Source organism: Pleurodeles waltl, chromosome 12 (assembly GCF_031143425.1).
Source record: "Pleurodeles waltl isolate 20211129_DDA chromosome 12, aPleWal1.hap1.20221129, whole genome shotgun sequence".
Classification (NCBI taxonomy): domain Eukaryota; kingdom Metazoa; phylum Chordata; class Amphibia; order Caudata; family Salamandridae; genus Pleurodeles; species Pleurodeles waltl.
In genome coordinates this window covers 6,783,504-6,803,567 of record NC_090451.1, presented here as the reverse complement: position 1 = coordinate 6,803,567, position 20,064 = coordinate 6,783,504, and the positions used below count along the sequence as shown (strand labels likewise).

Below are 20,064 nucleotides of genomic sequence, written 5' to 3'. Positions count from 1 at the left end.
GACCAAGTAGCCACCCTAGGAATTTCCTAGATTGTTACTCACTGGAATTCCACCCAGGAGGTGGCCATTCCTCTCGTAGACCATCCCTGAACTGGAAGATATTCTAAAAAGCCTTGCAAAGCCAGAAAAATTGACAACTTAATCCACCTACTCAGAGTCATAAAAGTCACCTTCTTGTCTTTTCCAGGCTGTCCAAAAGTCACTAACAAGGAGTCGGTTTTCCTGAACTGCAGAGGCCTAGTGACATAAATGAAAAGAGCTCTTTAAACATCAAGTGTATTCAGAAAATGTTCCTCCGGAGAGGAAGGAGAGGGAATGAAAGAAGGAAGAATTATTTCCTAAGATCTATCAAAAATAGACTTAACCTTTGCAGCAAAGGTAAGGCTAGGCCTTAAAGTTACCCCATCTTCCAAAGTATCAAATGAAGAGAGGACAGCATTTTAAGGCTCCCATCTCACCAATTGTTCTCAGCAAGGTGATAGGAAATAGGAAAATAACTTTATAGGAAACAATCTTTATGTCTACAGTATCCAGATCCTCAAAGAGATAAAATTGCAAAGCCTATAAAAGAGTAGGAAGATTCTGAGTTGGAGAAAAGGATTTTTCAACTGGTCTTACAATTGACAAAAGATCTGAACATTCTAGACACCAAAGACTGTAACATCGACGAAGGTACAGAAAAGTCCCTAAAAACCTTTATCGCAAAGCAATGAGCTTTCAGATTGGAAAGAGATTCAAGTGAAACCCATTCAGAAGAAAATGCAAAATAGCAGACAAACTACAGGTAGGTGCCAAAAGATCATGAGCAGAACATCACGTCTCAAAAGACTTCCAGTTCTTTGAGTAAGACTTCGAAGTAGAAGGCCTGCTGGAGTGCTGAATTAACTCCACTAAGGAAGAGGAAAGACCCTTTGCTAGCAGTCCAGACTTCTCAACCTCCAAAGCGATAGAGTGAGTTGGAGCAAGAAGGTCAGGGACGACGTTCTGAGAGAGACACACTTGAGCAGTACCCAAGGAGGTAGAAGAGCCAGGGGTTCAGAAGAGGAAACCATGACATCTCTGGCCAATAAGGGCCCACAAGAATAAAGTTCCCTCCCCCCTGCTGAGACTTGAAGAGAACCATCTGGATCAATAAAAAGTGGGGGAATGTATAAAGGAGACTTCTCAGCCACTTTATCACCAATACGTCCACTACGTAGGCTCCTTGTTCCGGAAGCCTGGATCAGAATCGACAAAGATGAGCATTGTCCTTGTTTGAAAAGAGATCCAGAAAGGGTTTCACAAACTCTCGGCATATCTCTCAAAACAACGACCTGGATAACGTCAACTCCAGCAAATTTGGAAACCTCCAGCTGTCTGCCATCACATTGTCGGTGCCCTTGATGTGTACTGCCGACGTGTGCAACAGGTTGATCTCTGCCCAATAACCCAATTGTTCAGCTATTGCATTGAGGGATTTTGAATGCATGCTTCACTGTTGGTTAATGTAAAAGACAGCTACCTTATTCTCTGTCTTTACTAGCACATTTTTTTGTGACAGATGATGATGGGAAAACTTCAAAGCCCTGAAGATTACCATCAACTCCATCTATTTCCATGACCTCCGACTCTCTAGGAAAGACCACTTGAATCGACAGGATCAGTCCAACACAGTAGCTCTCCAGCAAGGTTTGCTGGCATCTGTTGCGAGGAATTCAGGAGCATCCAGGTGTATTAGTGTCCACTTAGACCAGTGGTCTTCAAACTCTTTAATGCCGCATCCACCCAATGGGAAAAAAAACATTGGTGCCTCCCCTCTGAATTGTCCACAATTATTCTATTAAATTGACACTGTTTAAATATGTCTAGACCTATTTAAACATTGCAGTTAAGTTCTGTTACTGTTTTAAAAATGCAATCAAATACATGACCCCAAATATACTATTCTGGTCAGGCCTGCCCTACTAACCAATTGCAGCGTTATGCTCTGCTGAGTAAACTGATCTCACGACAGTGAGCAATGCACAGGCCGGGTGGTGCCCGGCGCACAAAAGCGCGCCTTCTTGTGTTGTACGTCTCTTCGCGCAAATGCAAACTCAGATTTCCTGAACTGTGGTCGGCAGGAGAGACATGGGAAGGCGCAGTAGCGAAGGCTTGAGCAACGAACCGTTGGCTATGTTTTGTTGTTACTTTGTTGACATGAGCTCAAGTAATTTGAAGCAGAAGGAACGGCCAGACCTAAAAAAAACACTCTTACCTCCAACGCCGAATAACCACTATAATTATAATATCTCAAAAGCAGCTGGCCTTGTAAACTTAATGAGCAAGCAAGCCGATGCATTTTGGGTTTTGTTGTAAAAGAATAAAAATACTATCCATCCTTTCCTTTTTTTCCGGCAACAAGCGATGTCACAAAGATATCACAGCACACAGTGAGATTGAGTGAAAGAAGAGGCACTGAGGCTGGCGTGCAGCACTCCACAGCTCTTGTTATTGTAATCCAGACAGGGGGCGGAAGGAGAAAAGTATGAAGGAATTGCGATCGTGAGACCAACTCTTCTATCTATCTGCATTACATGGAAAAAGGATATATTTAGTACTCATGGCCGGTTAGCTCAGTTGGTTAGAGCGTGGTGCTAATAACGCCAAGGTCGTGGGTTCGATCCCCTTATGGGCCAGGTTGCATTTTTTCTCTCAACTAAACTCTTTTTTTATCATTTAATCAAGCTCTTATAAATCCATACACTCTGTTGCTCCAGTATACGTTCACTTTCCATTAGTCCTTCTTTTGCCACTGCTGACCAAAGCTCAAGCCGGCAGTGCCACTAGAACAACACAAGTGCAAGGGATTGTCTCTCCAAGATGGAAACACTGCCTCAGACTATGTCTCGTGAGAGGTGGAGGGAGACCAAGAGCTGATTATTAGATGCGTGGGGATAAGAGGAACATAACTCAGGTGAACAGATTCTGGATAGTGATGCTATAGCTAGGATCAGCAACGTTACAGGGCAAAGGATAGGAAAATAATTAGGTGACAGAAGTATAGAAGTGGCTACAAGGGGGTGTGTCTCTTAAGAGGGCCGAAAGATACACTGAAGGCGAAGGTGAAGTGAAAGAAGAAAGAAAGATCAAAGGAAGTAGACAGTGATTGAGAGAAAACTCACAAAGGCAAATTGAGCAAAAGACAAGGCCTGGGGAGTTAGACTACTTCAATGCAAATTTACGCCGCAGATGAGCATGACAACTGACCCTTGTACAGTGGTGCTGAAACAATTTTCAGTGTGGGGGTGCTGCCATCAAAGGGCTTCTGAAAATCCAGGAATTATACAAAGAACAAGTCCTGCGGAATGAGCCACGCACATTCAGAAAGAGTGGTGATGCGTTGGTTACTTATTGGTAATCTTCATTAGCCTTAGTCCATTGCGTCCTTGTGACAGTCATTACAAAGTAAGGTGATGTCACCTTCCAACAGGAAGAAAGAACAGGAAGATCCTTAAATGCTAGCCCCATGCACCCAACCTGGGTGCCAAGCCCTTGCCAAAGGACTGATGTGAAGGTGGGCAGGATGTAATGTTTGTGACAAAGACAAGATGGACTAAGGGTAATGCAGAGTTCAAAACATTGGTACTCAAATGCAAAACAGAAAAATTATTAAGCCATAATGCTTGACAAATGTATGCTCTGAGGACCAAGTAGCCACCCTAGGAATTTCCTAGATTGTTACTCACTGGAATTCAACCCAGGAGGTGGCCATTCCTCTCGTAGACCATCCCTGAACTGGAAGATATTCTAAAAAGCCTTGCAAAGCCAGAAAAATTGACAACTTAATCCACCTACTCAGAGTCATAAAAGTCACCTTCTTGTCTTTTCCAGGCTGTCCAAAAGTCACAAACAAGGAGTCGGTTTTCCTGAACTGCAGAGGCCTGGTGACATAAATGAAAAGAGCTCTTTAAACATCAAGTGTACTAAGCAAATGTTCCTCCGGAGAGGAAGGAGAGGGAATGAAAGAAGGAAGAATTATTTCCTAAGATCTATCAAAAATAGACTTAACCTTTGCAGCAAAGGTAAGGCTAGGCCTTAAAGTTACCCCATCTTCCAAAGTATCAAATGAAGAGAGGACAGCATTTTAAGGCTCCCAGCTCCCCAATTGTTCTCAGCAAGGTGATAGGAAATAGGAAAATAACTTTATAGGAAACAATCTTTATGTCTACAGTATCCAGATCCTCAAAGAGATAAAATTGCAAAGCCTATAAAAGAGTAGGAAGATTCTGAGTTGGAGAAAAGGGATTTTTCAACTGGTCTTACAATTGACAAAAGATCAGAACTGTCTAGACACCAAAGATTGTAACATCTTCGAAGGTACAGAAAAGTCCCTAAAAACCTTTATCGCAAAGCAATGAGCTTTCAGAGTGGAACGAGATTCAAGTGAAACCCATTCAGAAGAAAATGCAAAATAGCAGACAAACTACAGGTAGGTGCCAAAAGATCATGAGCAGAACATCACGTCTCAAAAGACTTCCAGTTCTTTGAGTAAGACTTCGAAGTAGAAGGCCTGCTGGAGTGCTGAATTAACTCCACTAAGGAAGAGGAAAGACCCTTTGCTAGCAGTCCAGACTTCTCAACCTCCAAAGCGATAGAGTGAGTTGGAGCAAGAAGGTCAGGGACGACGTTCTGAGAGAGACACACTTGAGCAGTACCCAATGAGGTAGAAGAGCCAGGGTTCAGAAGAGGAAACCATGACATCTCTGGCCAATAAGGGCCCACAAGAATAAAGTTCACTCGCCCCTGCTGAGACTTGAAGAGAACCATCTGGATCAATAAAAAGTGGGGGAATGTATAAAGGAGACTTCTGAGCCACTTTATCACCAATACGTCCACTACCTAGGCTCCTTGTTCCGGAAGCCTGGATCAGAATCGACAAAGATGAGCATTGTCCTTGTTTGAAAAGAGATCCAGAAAGGGTTTCACAAACTCTCGGCATATCTCTCAAAACAACGACCTGGATAACGTCAACTCCAGCAAATTTGGAAACCTCCAGCTGTCTGCCATCACATTGTCGGTGCCCTTGATGTGTACTGCCGACGTGTGCAACAGGTTGATCTCTGCCCAATAACCCAATTGTTCTGCTATTGCATTGAGGGATTTTGAATGCATGCTTCACTGTTGGTTAATGTAAAAGACAGCTACCTTATTCTCTGTCTTTACTAGCACATTTTTTTGAGACAGATGATGATGGGAAAACTTCAAAGCCCTGAGGATTACCATCAACTCCATCTATTTCCATGACCTCCGACTCTCTAGGAAAGACCACTTGAATCGACAGGATCAGTCCAACACAGTAGCTCTCCAGCCAGGTTTGCTGGCATCTGTTGCGAGGAATTCAGGAGCATCCAGGTGTATTAGTGTCCACTTAGACCAGTGGTCTTCAAACTCTTTAATGCCGCATCCACCCAATGGGAAAAAAAACATTGGTGCCTCCCCTCTGAATTGTCCACAATTCTTCTATTAAATTGACACTGTTTAAATATGTCTAGACCTATTTAAACATTGCAGTTAAGTTCTGTTACTGTTTTAAAAATGCAATCAAATACATGACCCCAAATATACTATTCTGGTCAGGCCTGCCCTACTAACCAATTGCAGCGTCATGCTCTGCTGAGTAAACTGATCTCACGACAGTGAGGAATGCACAGGCCGGGTGGTGCCCGGCGCACGAAAGCGCGCCTTCTTGTGTTGTACGTCTCTTCGCGCAAATGCAAACTCAGATTTCCTGCACTGTGGCCGGCAGGAGAGACATGGGAAGGTGCAGTAGGGAAGGCTTGAGCAGCGAACCGTTGGCTATGTTTTGTTGTTACTTTGTTGACATGAGCTCAAGTAATTTGAAGCAGAAGGAACGGCCAGACCTAAAAAAAAATCTCTTACCTCCAACGCCGAATAACCACTATAATTATAATATCTCAAAAGCAGCTGGCCTTGTAAACTTAATGACCAAGCAAGCCGATGCGTTTTGGGTTTTGTTGTAAAAGAATAAAAATACTATCCATCCTTTCCTTTTTTTCCGGCAACAAGCGATGTTACAAAGATATCACAGCACACAGTTTGATTGAGTGAAAGAAGAGGCACTGAGGCTGGCGTGCAGCACTCCACAGCTCTTGTTATTGTAATCCAGACAGGGGGCGGAAGGAGAAAAGTATGAAGGAATTGCGATACTAAGACCAACTCTTCTATCTATCTGCATTTCATGGAAAAAGGATATCTGTAGTACTCATGTCCAGTTAGCTCAGTTGGTTAGAGCGTGGTGCTAATAACGCCAAGGTAGTGGGTTCGATCCCCGTACAGGCCAGGTTGCATTTTTTCCCTCAACTAAACTCTTTTTTTCTCATTTAATCAAGCTCTTATAAATCCATACACTCTGTTGCTCCAGTATACGTTCACTTTCCATTAGTCCTTCTTTTGCCACTGCTGACCAAAGCTCAAGCCGGCAGCGCCAGTAGAACAACACAAGTGCAAGGGATTGTCTCTCCAAGATGGAGACACTGCCTCAGACTATGTCTCGTGAGAGGTGGAGGGAGGCCAAGAGCTGATTATTAGATGCGTGGGGATAAGAGGAACATAACTCAGGTGAACAGATTCTGGATAGTGATGCTATAGCTAGGAACAGCAACGTTACAGGGGAAAGGATAGGAAAATAATTAGGTGACAGAAGTATAGAAGTGGCTACAAGGGGGTGTGTCTCTTAAGAGGGCCGAAAGATACACTGAAGGCGAAGGTGAAGTAAAAGAAGAAAGAAAGATCAAAGGAAGTCGACAGTGATTGAGAGAAAACTCACAAAGGCAAATTGAGCAAAAGACAAGGCCTGGGGAGTTAGACTACTTCAATGCAAATTTACGCCGCAGATGAGCATGACAACTGACCCTTGTACAGTGGTGCTGAAACAATTTTCAGTGTGGGGGTGCTGCCATCAAAGGGCTTCTGAAAATCCAGGAATCATACAAAGAACAAGTCCTGCGGAATGAGCCACGCACATTCAGAAAGAATGGTGATGCGTTGGTTACTTATTGGTAATCTTCATTAGCCTTAGTCCATTGCGTCCTTGTGACAGTCATTACAAAGTAGGGTGATGTCACCTTCCAACAGGAAGAAAGAACAGGAGGATCCTTAAATGCTAGCCCCATGCACCCAACCTGGGTGCCAAGCCCTTGCCAAAGGACTGATGGGAAGGTGGGGAGGATGTAACGTTTGTGACAAAGTCAAGATGGACTAAGGGTAATGCAGAGTTCAAAACATTGGTACTCAAATGCAAAACAGAAAAATTATTAAGCCCTAATGCTTGACAAATGTATGATCTGAGGACCAAGTAGCCACCCTAGGAATTTCCTAGATTGTTACTCACTGGAATTCAACCCAGGAGGTGGCCATTCCTCTCGTAGACCATCCCTGAACTGGAAGATATTCTAAAAAGCCTTGCAAAGCCAGAAAAATTGACAACTTAATCCACCTACTCAGAGTCATAAAAGTCACCTTCTTGTCTTTTCCAGGCTGTCCAAAAGTCACAAACAAGGAGTCGGTTTTCCTGAACTGCAGAGGCCTGGTGACATAAATGAAAAGAGCTCTTTAAACATCAAGTGTATTCAGAAAATGTTCCTCCGGAGAGGAAGGAGAGGGAATGAAAGAAGGAAGAATTATTTCCTAAGATCTATCAAAAATAGACTTAACCTTTGCAGCAAAGGTAAGGCTAGGCCTCAAAGTTACCCCATCTTCCAAAGTATCAAATGAAGAGAGGACAGCATTTTAAGGCTCCCAGCTCCCCAATTGTTCTCAGCAAGGTGATAGGAAATAGGAAAATAACTTTATAGGAAACAATCTTTATGTCTACAGTATCCAGATCCTCAAAGAGATAAAATTGCAAAGCCTATAAAAGAGTAGGAAGATTCTGAGTTGGAGAAAAGGATTTTTCAACTGGTCTTACAATTGACAAAAGATCAGAACAGTCTAGACACCAAAGACTGTAACATCGACGAAGGTACAGAAAAGTCCCTAAAAACCTTTATCGCAAAGCAATGAGCTTTCAGAGTGGAAAGAGATTCGAGTGAAACCCATTCAGAAGAAAATGCAAAATAGCAGACAAACTACAGGTAGGGGCCAAAAGATCATGAGCAGAACATCACGTCTCAAAAGACTTCCAGTTCTTTGAGTAAGACTTCGAAGTAGAAGGCCTGCTGGAGTGCTGAATTAACTGCACTAAGGAAGAGGAAAGACCCTTTGCTAGCAGTCCAGACTTCTCAACCTCCAAAGCGATAGAGTGAGTTGGAGCAAGAAGGTCAGAGACGACGTTCTGAGAGAGACACACTTGAGCAGTACCCAAGGAGGTAGAAGAGCCAGGGGTTCAGAAGAGGAAACCATGACATCTCTGGCCAATAATGGCCCACAAGAATAAAGTTCCCTCCCCCCTGCTGAGACTTGAAGAGAACCATCTGGATCAATAAAAAGTGGGGGAATGTATAAAGGAGACTTCTCAGCCACTTTATCACCAATACGTACACTACCTAGGCTCCTTGTTCCGGAAGCCTGGATCAGAATCAACAAAGATGAGCATTGTCCTTGTTTGAAAAGAGATCCAGAAAGGGTTTCACAAACTCTCGGCATATCTCTCAAAACAACGACCTGGATAACGTCAACTCCAGCAAATTTGGAAACCTCCAGCTGTCTGCCATCACATTGTTGGTGCCCTTGATGTGTACTGCCGACGTGTGCAACAGGTTGATCTCTGCCCAATAACCCAATTGTTCTGCTATTGCATTGAGGGATTTTGAATGCATGCTTCACTGTTGGTTAATGTAAAAGACAGCTACCTTATTCTCTGTCTTTACTAGCACATTTTTTTGAGACAGATGATGATGGGAAAACTTCAAAGCCTTGAAGATTACCATCAACTCCATCTATTTCCATGACCTCCGACTCTCTAGGAAAGACCACTTGAATCGACAGGATCAGTCCAACACAGTAGCTCTCCAGCCAAGTTTGCTGGCATCTGTTGCGAGGAATTCAGGAGCATCCAGGTGTATTAGTGTCCACTTAGACCAGTGGTCTTCAAACTCTTTAATGCCGCATCCACCCAATGGGAAAAAAAACATTGGTGCCTCCCCTCTGAATTGTCCACAATTCTTCTATTAAATTGACACTGTTTAAATATGTCTAGACCTATTTAAACATTGCAGTTAAGTTCTGTTACTGTTTTAAAAATGCAATCAAATACATGACCCCAAATATACTATTCTGGTCAGGCCTGCCCTACTAACCAATTGCAGCGTCATGCTCTGCTGAGTAAACTGATCTCACGACAGTGAGGAATGCACAGGCCGGGTGGTGCCCGGCGCACAAAAGCGCGCCTTCTTGTGTTGTACGTCTCTTCGCGCAAATGCAAACTCAGATTTCCTGCACTGTGGTCGGCAGGAGAGACATGGGAAGGTGCAGTAGGGAAGGCTTGAGCAACGAACCGTTGGCTATGTTTTGTTGTTACTTTGTTGACATGAGCTCAAGTAATTTGAAGCAGAAGGAACGGCCAGACCTAAAAAAAACTCTCTTACCTCCAACGCCGAATAACCACTATAATTATAATATCTCAAAAGCAGCTGGCCTTGTAAACTTAATGAGCAAGCAAGCCGATGCATTTTGGGTTTTGTTGTAAAAGAATAAAAATACTATCCATCCTTTCCTTTTTTTCCGGCAACAAGCGATGTTACAAAGATATCACAGCACACAGTGAGATTGAGTGAAAGAAGAGGCACTGAGGCTGGCGTGCAGCACTCCACAGCTCTTGTTATTGTAATCCAGACAGGGGGCGGAAGGAGAAAAGTATGAAGGAATTGCGATAGTAAGACCAACTCTTCTATCTATCTGCATTTCATGGAAAAAGGATATCTGTAGTACTCGTGGCCGGTTAGCTCAGTTGGTTAAAGCGTGGTGCTTTTAACGCCAAGGTTGCGGGTTCGATCCCCGTACGGGCCAGGTTGCATTTTTTCTCTCAACTAAACTCTTTTTTTCTCATTTAATCAAGCTCTTATAAATCCATACACTCTGTTGCTCCAGTATACGTTCACTTTCCATTAGTCCTTCTTTTGCCACTGCTGACCAAAGCTCAAGCCGGCAGCGCCAGTAGAACAACACAAGTGCAAGGGATTGTCTCTCCAAGATGGAGACACTGCCTCAGACTATGTCTCGTGAGAGGTGGAGGGAGACCAAGAGCTGATTATTAGATGCGTGGGGATAAGAGGAACATAACTCTGGTGAACAGATTCTGGATAGTGATGCTATAGCTAGGATCAGCAAAGTTACAGGGGAAAGGATAGGAAAATAATTAGGTGACAGAAGTATAGAAGTGGCTACAAGGGGGTGTGTCTCTCAAGAGGGCCGAAAGATACACTGAAGGCAAAGGTGAAGTGAAAGAAGAAAGAAAGATCAAAGGAAGTCGACAGTGATTGAGAGAAAACTCACAAAGGCAAATTGAGCAAAAGACAAGGCCTGGGGAGTTAGACTACTTCAATGCAAATTTACGCCGCAGATGAGCATGACAACTGACCCTTGTACAGTGGTGCTGAAACAATTTTCAGTGTGGGGGTGCCTCCATCAAAGGGCTTCTGAAAATCCAGGAATTATACAAAGAACTAGTCCTACGGAATGAGCCACGCACATTCAGAAAGAGTGGTGATGCGTTGGTTACTTATTGGTAATCTTCATTAGCCTTAGTCCATTGCGTCCTTGTGACAGTCATTACAAAGTAAGGTGATGTCACCTTCCAACAGGAAGAAAGAACAGGAGGATCCTTAAATGCTAGCCCCATGCACCCAACCTGGGTGCCAAGCCCTTGCCAAAGGACTGATGGGAAGGTGGGCAGGATGTAATGTTTGTGACAAAGACAAGATGGACTAAGGGTAATGCAGAGTTCAAAACATTGGTACTCAAATGCAAAACAGAAAAATTATTAAGCCATAATGCTTGACAAATGTATGCTCTGAGGACCAAGTAGCCACCCTAGGAATTTCCTAGATTGTTACTCACTGGAATTCAACCCAGGAGTTGGCCATTCCTCTCGTAGACCATCCCTGAACTGGAAGATATTCTAAAAAGCCTTGCAAAGCCAGAAAAATTGACAACTTAATCCACCTACTCAGAGTCATAAAAGTCACCTTCTTGTCTTTTCCAGGCTGTCCAAAAGTCATCAAACAAGGAGTCGGTTTTCCTGAACTGCAGAGGCCTGGTGACATGAATGAAAAGAGCTCTTTAAACATCAAGTGTATTCAGCAAATGTTCCTCCGGAGAGGAAGGAGAGGGAATGAAAGAAGGAAGAATTATTTCCTAAGATCTATCAAAAATAGACTTAACCTTTGCAGCAAAGGTAAGGCCAAGCCTTAAAGTTACCCCATCTTCCAAAGTATCAAATAAAGAGAGGACAGCATTTTAAGGCTCCCAGCTCCCCAATTGTTCTCAGCAAGGTGATAGGAAATAGGAACATAACTTTATAGGAAACAATCTTTATGTCTACAGTATCCAGATCCTCAAAGAGATAAAATTGCAAAGCCTATAAAAGAGTGGGAAGATTCTGAGTTGGAGAAAGGGATTTTTCAACTGGTCTTACAGTTGACAAAAGATCAGAACAGTCTAGACACCAAAGACTGTAACATCGACGAAGGTACAGAAAAGTCCCTAAAAACCTTTATCGCAAAGCAATGAGCTTTCAGAGTGGAAAGAGATTCAAGTGAAACCCATTCAGAAGAAAATGCAAAATAGCAGACAAACTACAGGTAGGTGCCAAAAGATCATGAGCACAACATCACGTCTCAAACGACTTCCAGTTCTTTGAGTAAGACATCGAAGTAGAAGGCCTGCTGGAGTGCTGAATTAACTCCACTAAGGAAGAGGAAAGACCCTTTGCTAGCAGTCCAGACTTCTCAACCTCCAAAGCGATAGAGTGAGTTGGAGCAAGAAGGTCAGGGACGACGTTCTGAGAGAGACACACTTGAGCAGTACCCAAGGAGGTAGAAGAGCCAGGGGTTCAGAAGAGGAAACCATGACATCTCTGGCCAATAAGGGCCCACAAGAATAAAGTTCCCTCCCCCCTGCTGAGACTTGAAAAGAACCATCTGGATCAATAAAAAGTGGGGGAATGTATAAAGGAGACTTCTCAGCCACTTTATCACCAATACGTCCACTACCTAGGCTCCTTGTTCCGGAAGCCTGGATCAGAATCGACAAAGATGAGCATTGTCCTTGTTTGAAAAGAGATCCAGAAAGGGTTTCACAAACTCTCGGCATATCTCTCATAACAACGACCTGGATAACGTCAACTCCAGCAAATTTGGAAACCTCCAGCTGTCTGCCATCACATTGTCGGTGCCCTTGATGTGTACTGCTGACGTGTGCAACAGGTTGATCTGTGCCCAATAACCCAATTGTTCTGCTATTGCATTGAGGGTTTTTGAATGCATGCTTCACTGTTGGTTAATGTAAAAGACAGCTACCTTATTCTCTGTCTTTACTAGCACATTTTTTTGAGACAGATGATGATGGGAAAACTTCAAAGCCTTGAAGATTACCATCAACTCCATCTATTTCCATGACCTCCGACTCTCTAGGAAAGACCACTTGAATCGACAGGATCAGTCCAACACAGTAGCTCTCCAGCCAGGTTTGCTGGCATCTGTTGCGAGGAATTCAGGAGCATCCAGGTGTATTAGTGTCCACTTAGACCAGTGGTCTTCAAACTCTTTAATGCCGCATCCACCCAATGGGGAAAAAAACATTGGTGCCTCCCCTCTGAATTGTCCACAATTCTTCTATTAAATTGACAATGTTTAAATATGTGTAGACCTATCTAAACATTGCAGTTAAGTTCTGTTACTGTTTTAAAAATGCAATCAAATACATTACCCCAAATATACTATTCTGGTCAGGCCTGCCCTACTAACCAATTGCAGCGTCATGCTCCGCTGAGTAAACTGATCTCACGACAGTGAGGAATGCACAGGCCGGGTGGTGCCCGGCGCACGAAAGCGCGCCTTCTTGTGTTGTACGTCTCTTCGCGCAAATGCAAACTCAGATTTCCTGCACTGTGGTCGGCAGGAGAGACATGGGAAGGCGCAGTAGGGAAGGCTTGAGCAACGAACCGTTGGCTATGTTTTGTTGTTACTTTGTTGACATGAGCTCAAGTAATTTGAAGCAGAAGGAACGGCCAAACCTAAAAAAAACTCTCTTACCTCCAACGCCGAATAACCACTATAATTATAATATCTCAAAAGCAGCTGGCCTTGTAAACTTAATGAGCAAGCAAGCCGATGCATTTTGGGTTTTGTTGTAAAAGAATAAAAATACTATCCATCCTTTCCTTTTTTTCCGGCAACAAGCGATGTTACAAAGATATCACAGCACACAGTGAGATTGAGTGAAAGAAGAGGCACTGAGGCTGGCGTGCAGCACTCCACAGCTCTTGTTATTGTAATCCAGACAGGGGGCGGAAGGAGAAAAGTATGAAGGAATTGCGATAGTAAGACCAACTCGTCTATCTATCTGCATTTCATGGAAAAAGGATTTCTGTAGTACTCATGGCCGGTTAGCTCAGTTGGTTAGAGCGTGGTGCTAATAACGCCAAGGTCGCGGGCTCGATCCCCGTACGGGCCAGGTTGCATTTTTTCTCTCAACTAAACTCTTTTTTTCTCATTTAATCAAGATCTTATAAATCCATACACTCTGTTGCTCCAGTATACGTTCACTTTCCAATAGTCCTTCTTTTGCCACTGCTGACCAAAGCTCAAGCAGGCAGTGCCAGTAGAACAACACAAGTGCAAGGGATTGTCTCTCCAAGATGGAGACACTGCCTCAGACTATGTCTCGTGAGAGGTGGAGGGAGACCAAGAGCTAATTATTAGATGCGTGGGGATAAGAGGAACATAACTCATGTGAACAGATTCTGGATAGTGATGCTATAGCTAGGATCGGCAACGTTACAGGGGAAAGGATAGGAAAATAATTAGGTGACAGAAGTATAGAAGTGGCTACAAGGGGGTGTGTCTCTCAAGAGGGCCGAAAGATACACTGAAGGCGAAGGTGAAGTAAAAGAAGAAAGAAAGATCAAAGGAAGTCGACAGTGATTGAGAGAAAACTCACAAAGGCAAATTGAGCAAAAGACAAGGCCTGGGGAGTTAGACTACTTCAATGCAAATTTACGCCGCAGATGAGCATGACAACTGACCCTTGTACAGTGGTGCTGAAACAATTTTCAGTGTGGGGGTGCTGCCATCAAAGGGCTTCTGAAAATCCAGGAATCATACAAAGAACAAGTCCTGCGGAATGAGCCACGCACATTCAGAAAGAATGGTGATGCGTTGGTTACTTATTGGTAATCTTCATTAGCCTAAGTCCATTGCGTCCTTGTGACAGTCATTACAAAGTAAGGTGATGTCACCTTCCAACAGGAAGAAAGAACAGGAGGATCCTTAAATGCTAGCCCCATGCACACAACCTGGGTGCCAAGCCCTTGCCAAAGGACTGATGGGAAGGTGGGCAGGATGTAATGTTTGTGACAAAGACAAGATGGACTAATGGTAATGCAGAGTTCAAAACATTGGTACTCAAATGCAAAACAGAAAAATTATTAAGCCATAATGCTTGACAAATGTATGCTCTGAGGACCAAGTAGCCACCCTAGGAATTTCCTAGATTGTTACTCACTGCAATTCAACCCAGGAGTTGGCCATTCCTCTCGTAGACCATCCCTGAACTGGAAGATATTCTAAAAAGCCTTGCAAAGCCAGAAAAATTGACAACTTAATCCACCTACTCAGAGTCATAAAAGTCACCTTCTTGTCTTTTCCAGGCTGTCCAAAAGTCACAAAACAAGGAGTCGGTTTTCCTGAACTGCAGAGGCCTGGTGACATGAATGAAAAGAGCTCTTTAAACATCAAATGTATTCAGCAAATGTTCCTCCGGAGAGGAAGGAGAGGGAATGAAAGAAGGAAGAATTATTTCCTAAGATCTATCAAAAATAGACTTAACCTTTGCAGCAAAGGTAAGGCTAGGCCTTAAAGTTACCCCATCTTCCAAAGTATCAAATGAAGAGAGGACAGCATTTTAAGGCTCCCAGCTCCCCAATTGTTCTCAGCAAGGTGATAGGAAATTGGAAAATAACTTTATAGGAAACAATCTTTATGTCTACAGTATCCAGATCCTCAAAGAGATAAAATTGCAAAGCCTATAAAAGAGAAGGAAGATTCTGAGTTGGAGAAAGGGATTTTTCAACTGGTCTTACAATTGACAAAAGATCAGAACAGTCTAGACACCAAAGACTGTAACATCGACGAAGGTACAGAAAAGTCCCTAAAAACCTTGATCGCAAAGCAATGAGCTTTCAGAGTGGAAAGAGATTCAAGTGAAACCCATTCAGAAGAAAATGCAAAATAGCAGACAAACTACAGGTAGGTGCCAAAAGATCATGAGCAGAACATCACGTCTCAAAAGACTTCCAGTTCTTTGAGTAAGACTTCGAAGTAGAAGGGCTGCTGGAGTGCTGAATTAACTCCACTAAGGAAGAGGAAAGACCCTTTGCTAGCAGTCCAGACTTCTCAACCTCCAAAGCGATAGAGTGAGTTGGAGCAAGAAGGTCAGGTACGACGTTCTGAGAGAGACACACTTGACCAGTACCCAAGGAGGTAGAAGAGCCAGGGGTTCAGAAGAGGAAACCATGACATCTCTGGCCAATAAGGGCCCACAAGAATAAAGTTCCCTCCCCCCTGCTGAGACTTGAAGAGAACCATCTTGGATCAATAAAAAGTGGGGGAATGTATAAAGGAGACTTCTCAGCCACTTTATCACCAATACGTCCACTACCTAGGCTCCTTGTTCCGGAAGCCTGGATCAGAATCAACAAAGATGAGCATTGTCCTTGTTTGAAAAGAGATCCAGAAAGGGTTTCACAAACTCTCGGCATATCTCTCAAAACAACGACCTGGATAACGTCAACTACAGCAAATTTGGAAACCTCCAGCTGTCTGACATCACATTGTCGGTGCCCTTCATGTGTACTGCCGACGTGTGCAACAGGTTGATCTCTGCCCAATAACCCAATTGTTCTGCTATTGCATTGAGGGATATGGAATGCATGCTTCACTGTTGGTTAAAGTAAAAGACAGCTACCTTATTCTCTGTCTTTACTAGCACATTTTTTTGAGACAGATGATGATGGGAAAACTTCAAAGCCTTGAAGATTACCATCAACTCCATCTATTTCCATGACCTCCGACTCTCTAGGAAAGACCACTTGAATCAACAGGATCAGTCCAACACAGTAGCTCTCCAGCCAGGTTTGCTGGCATCTGTTGCGAGGAATTCAGGAGCATCCAGGTGTATTAGTGTCCACTTAGACCAGTGGTCTTCAAACTTTTTAATGCCGCATCCACCCAATGGGGAAAAAAACATTGGTGCCTCCCCTCTGAATTGTCCACAATTCTTCTATTAAATTGACAATGTTTAAATATGTCTAGACCTATTTAAACATTGCAGTTAAGTTCTGTTACTGTTTTAAAAATGCAATCAAATACATGACCCCAAATATACTATTCTGGTCAGGCCTGCCCTACTAACCAATTGCAGCGTCATGCTCTGCTGAGTAAACTGATCTCACGACAGTGAGGAATGCACAGGCCGGGTGGTGCCCGGCGCACGAAAGCGCGCCTTCTTGTGTTGTACGTCTCTTCGCGCAAATGCAAACTCAGATTTCCTGCACTGTGGTCGGCAGGAGAGACATGGGAAGGCGCAGTAGGGAAGGCTTGAGCAACGAACCGTTGGCTATGTTTTGTTGTTACTTTGTTGACATGAGCTCAAGTAATTTGAAGCAGAAGGAACGGCCAGACCTAAAAAAAACTCTCTTACCTCCAACGCCGAATAACCACTATAATTATAATATCTCAAAAGCAGCTGGCCTTGTAAACTTAATGACCAAGCAAGCCGATGCATTTTGGGTTTTGTTGTAAAAGAATAAAAATACTATCCCTCCTTTCCTTTTTTTCCGGCAACAAGCGATGTTACAAAGATATCACAGCACACAGTGAGATTGAGTGAAAGAAGAGGCACTGAGGGTGGCGTGCAGCACTCCACAGCTCTTGTTATTGTAATCCAGACAGGGGGCGGAAGGAGAAAAGTATGAAGGAATTGCTATAGTGAGACCATCTCTTCTATCTATCTGCATTACATGGAAAAACGATATCTTTAGTACTCATGGCTGGTTAGCTCAGTTGGTTAGAGCGTGGTGCTAATAACGCCAAGGTCGTGGGTTCAATCCCCCTACGGGCCAGGTTGCATTTTTTCTCTTAACTAAACTCTTTTTTTCTCATTTAATCAAGCTCTCATAAATCCATACACCCTGTTGCTCCAGTATACGTTCACTATCCATTAGTCCTTCTTTTGCCACTGCTGACCAAAGCTCAAGCCGGCAGCGCCAGTAGAACAACACAAGTGCAAGGGATTGTCTCTCCAAGATGGAGACACTGCCTCAGACTATGTCTTGTGAGAGGTGGAGGGAGACCAAGAGCTGATTATTAGATGAGTGGGGATAAGAGGAACATAACTCAGGTGAACAGATTCTGGATAGTGATGCTATAGCTAGGATCAGCAACGTTACAGGGGAAAGGATAGGAAAATAATTAGGTGACAGAAGTATAGAAGTGGCTACAAGGGGGTGTGTCTCTTAAGAGGGCCGAAAGATACACTGAAGGCGAAGGTGAAGTGAAAGAAGAAAGAAAGATCAAAGGAAGTCGACAGTGATTGAGAGAAAACTCACAAAGGCAAATTGAGCAAAAGACAAGGCCTGGGGAGTTAGACTACTTCAATGCAAATTTACGCCGCAGATGAGCATGACAACTGACCCTTGTACAGTGGTGCTGAAACAATTTTCAGTGTGGGGGTGCTGCCATCAAAGGGCTTCTGAAAGTCCAGGAATCATACAAAGAACTAGTCCTGCGGAATGAGCCACGCACATTCAGAAAGAGTGGTGATGCGTTGGTTACTTATTGGTAATCTTCATTAGCCTTAGTCCATTGCGTCCTTGTGACAGTCATTACAAAGTAAGGTGATGTCACCTTCCAACAGGAAGAAAGAACAGGAGGATCCTTAAATGCTAACCCCATGCACCCAACCTGGGTGCCAAGCCCTTGCCAAAGGACTGATGGGAAGGTGGGCAGGATGTAATGTTTGTGACAAAGACAAGATGGACTAAGGGTAAGGCAGAGTTCAAAACATTGGTACTCAAATGCAAAACAGAAAAATTATTAAGCCATAATGCTTGACAAATGTATGCTCTGAGGACCAAGTAGCCACCCTAGGAATTTCCTAGATTGTTACTCACTGGAATTCAACCCAGGAGGTGGCCATTCCTCTCGTAGACCATCCCTGAACTGGAAGATATTCTAAAAAGCCTTGCAAAGCCAGAAAAATTGACAACTTAATCCACCTACTCAGAGTCATAAAAGTCACCTTCTTGTCTTTTCCAGGCTGTCCAAAAGTCACAAACAAGGAGTCGGTTTTCCTGAACTGCAGAGGCCTGGTGACATAAATGAAAAGAGCTCTTTAAACATCAAGTGTATTCAGAAAATATTCCTCCGGAGAGGAAGGAGAGGGAATGAAAGAAGGAAGAATTATTTCCTAAGATCTATCAAAAATAGACTTAACCTTTGCAGCAAAGGTAAGGCTAGGCCTTAAAGTTACCCCATCTTCCAAAGTATCAAATGAAGAGAGGACAGCATTTTAAGGCTCCCAGCTCCCCAATTGTTCTCAGCAAGGTGATAGGAAATAGGAAAATAACTTTATAGGAAACAATCTTTATGCCTACAGTATCCAGATCCTCAAAGAGATAAAATTGCAAAGCCTATAAAAGAGTAGGAAGATTCTGAGTTGGAGAAAAGGGATTTTTCAACTGGTCTTACAATTGACAAAAGATCAGAACAGTCTAGACACCAAAGATTGTAACATCTTCGAAGGTACAGAAAAGTCCCTAAAAACCTTTATCGCAAAGCAATGAGCTTTCAGTGTGGAAAGAGATTCAAGTGAAACCCATTCAGAAGAAAATGCAAAATAGCAGACAAACTACAGGTAGGTGCCAAAAGATCATGAGCAGAACATCACGTCTCAAAAGACTTCCAGTTCTTTGAGTAAGACTTCGAAGTAGAAGGCCTGCTGGAGTGCTGAATTAACTCCACTAAGGAAGAGGAAAGACCCTTTGCTAGCAGTCCAGACTTCTCAACCTCCAAAGCGATAGAGTGAGTTGGAGCAAGAAGGTCAGGGGTGACGTTCTGAGAGTGACACACTTGAGCAGTACCCAAGGAGGTAGAAGAGCCAGGGGTTCAGAAGAGGAAACCATTACATCTCTGGCCAATAAGGGCCCACAAGAATAAAGTTCCCTCCCCCCTGCTGAGACCTGAAGAGAACCATCTGGATCAATAAAAAGTGGGGGAATGTATAAAGGAGACTTCTCAGCCACTTTATCACCAATACGTCCACTACCTAGGCTCCTTGTTCCGGAAGCCTGGATCAGAATCGTCAAAGATGAGCATTGTCCTTGTTTGAAAAGAGATCCAGAAAGGGTTTCACAAACTCTCGGCATATCTCTCAAAACAACGACCTGGATAACGTCAACTCCAGCAAATTTGGAAACCTCCAGCTGTCTGCCATCACATTGTCGGTGCCCTTGATGTGTACTGCCGACGTGTGCAACAGGTTGATCTCTGCCCAATAACCCAATTGTTCTGCTATTGCATTGAGGGATTTTGAATGCATGCTTCACTGTTGGTTAATGTAAAAGACAGCTACCTTATTCTCTGTCTTTACTAGCACATTTTTTTGAGACAGATGATGATGGGAAACCTTCAAAGCCCTGAAGATTACCATCAACTCCATCTATTTCCATGACCTCTGACTCTCTAGGAAAGACCACTTGAATCGACAGGATCAGTCCAACACAGTAGCTCTCCAGCCAGGTTTGCTGGCATCTGTTGCGAGGAATTCAGGAGCATCCAGGTGTATTAGTGTCCACTTAGACCAGTG

The 20,064-nt window shown here is 43.5% G+C and overlaps 4 non-coding genes across 4 annotated transcripts; all 4 read left to right on the top strand.

Moving 5' to 3' along the window:
- Nucleotides 1-2,583: 2,583 nt before the first annotated feature.
- Nucleotides 2,584-2,657, top strand: TRNAI-AAU (transfer RNA isoleucine (anticodon AAU)). The gene has a single exon. It is a non-coding gene; the product is annotated as a tRNA-Ile (tRNA).
- A 7,256-nt stretch (nucleotides 2,658-9,913) lies between these two features.
- On the top strand, nucleotides 9,914-9,987 carry TRNAK-UUU (transfer RNA lysine (anticodon UUU)). Its single transcript has one exon. It is a non-coding gene; the product is annotated as a tRNA-Lys (tRNA).
- A 3,592-nt stretch (nucleotides 9,988-13,579) lies between these two features.
- Nucleotides 13,580-13,653, top strand: TRNAI-AAU (transfer RNA isoleucine (anticodon AAU)). The gene has a single exon. It is a non-coding gene; the product is annotated as a tRNA-Ile (tRNA).
- A 3,593-nt stretch (nucleotides 13,654-17,246) lies between these two features.
- Nucleotides 17,247-17,320, top strand: TRNAI-AAU (transfer RNA isoleucine (anticodon AAU)). The gene has a single exon. It is a non-coding gene; the product is annotated as a tRNA-Ile (tRNA).
- The last annotated feature ends 2,744 nt before the right edge of the window (nucleotides 17,321-20,064 follow it).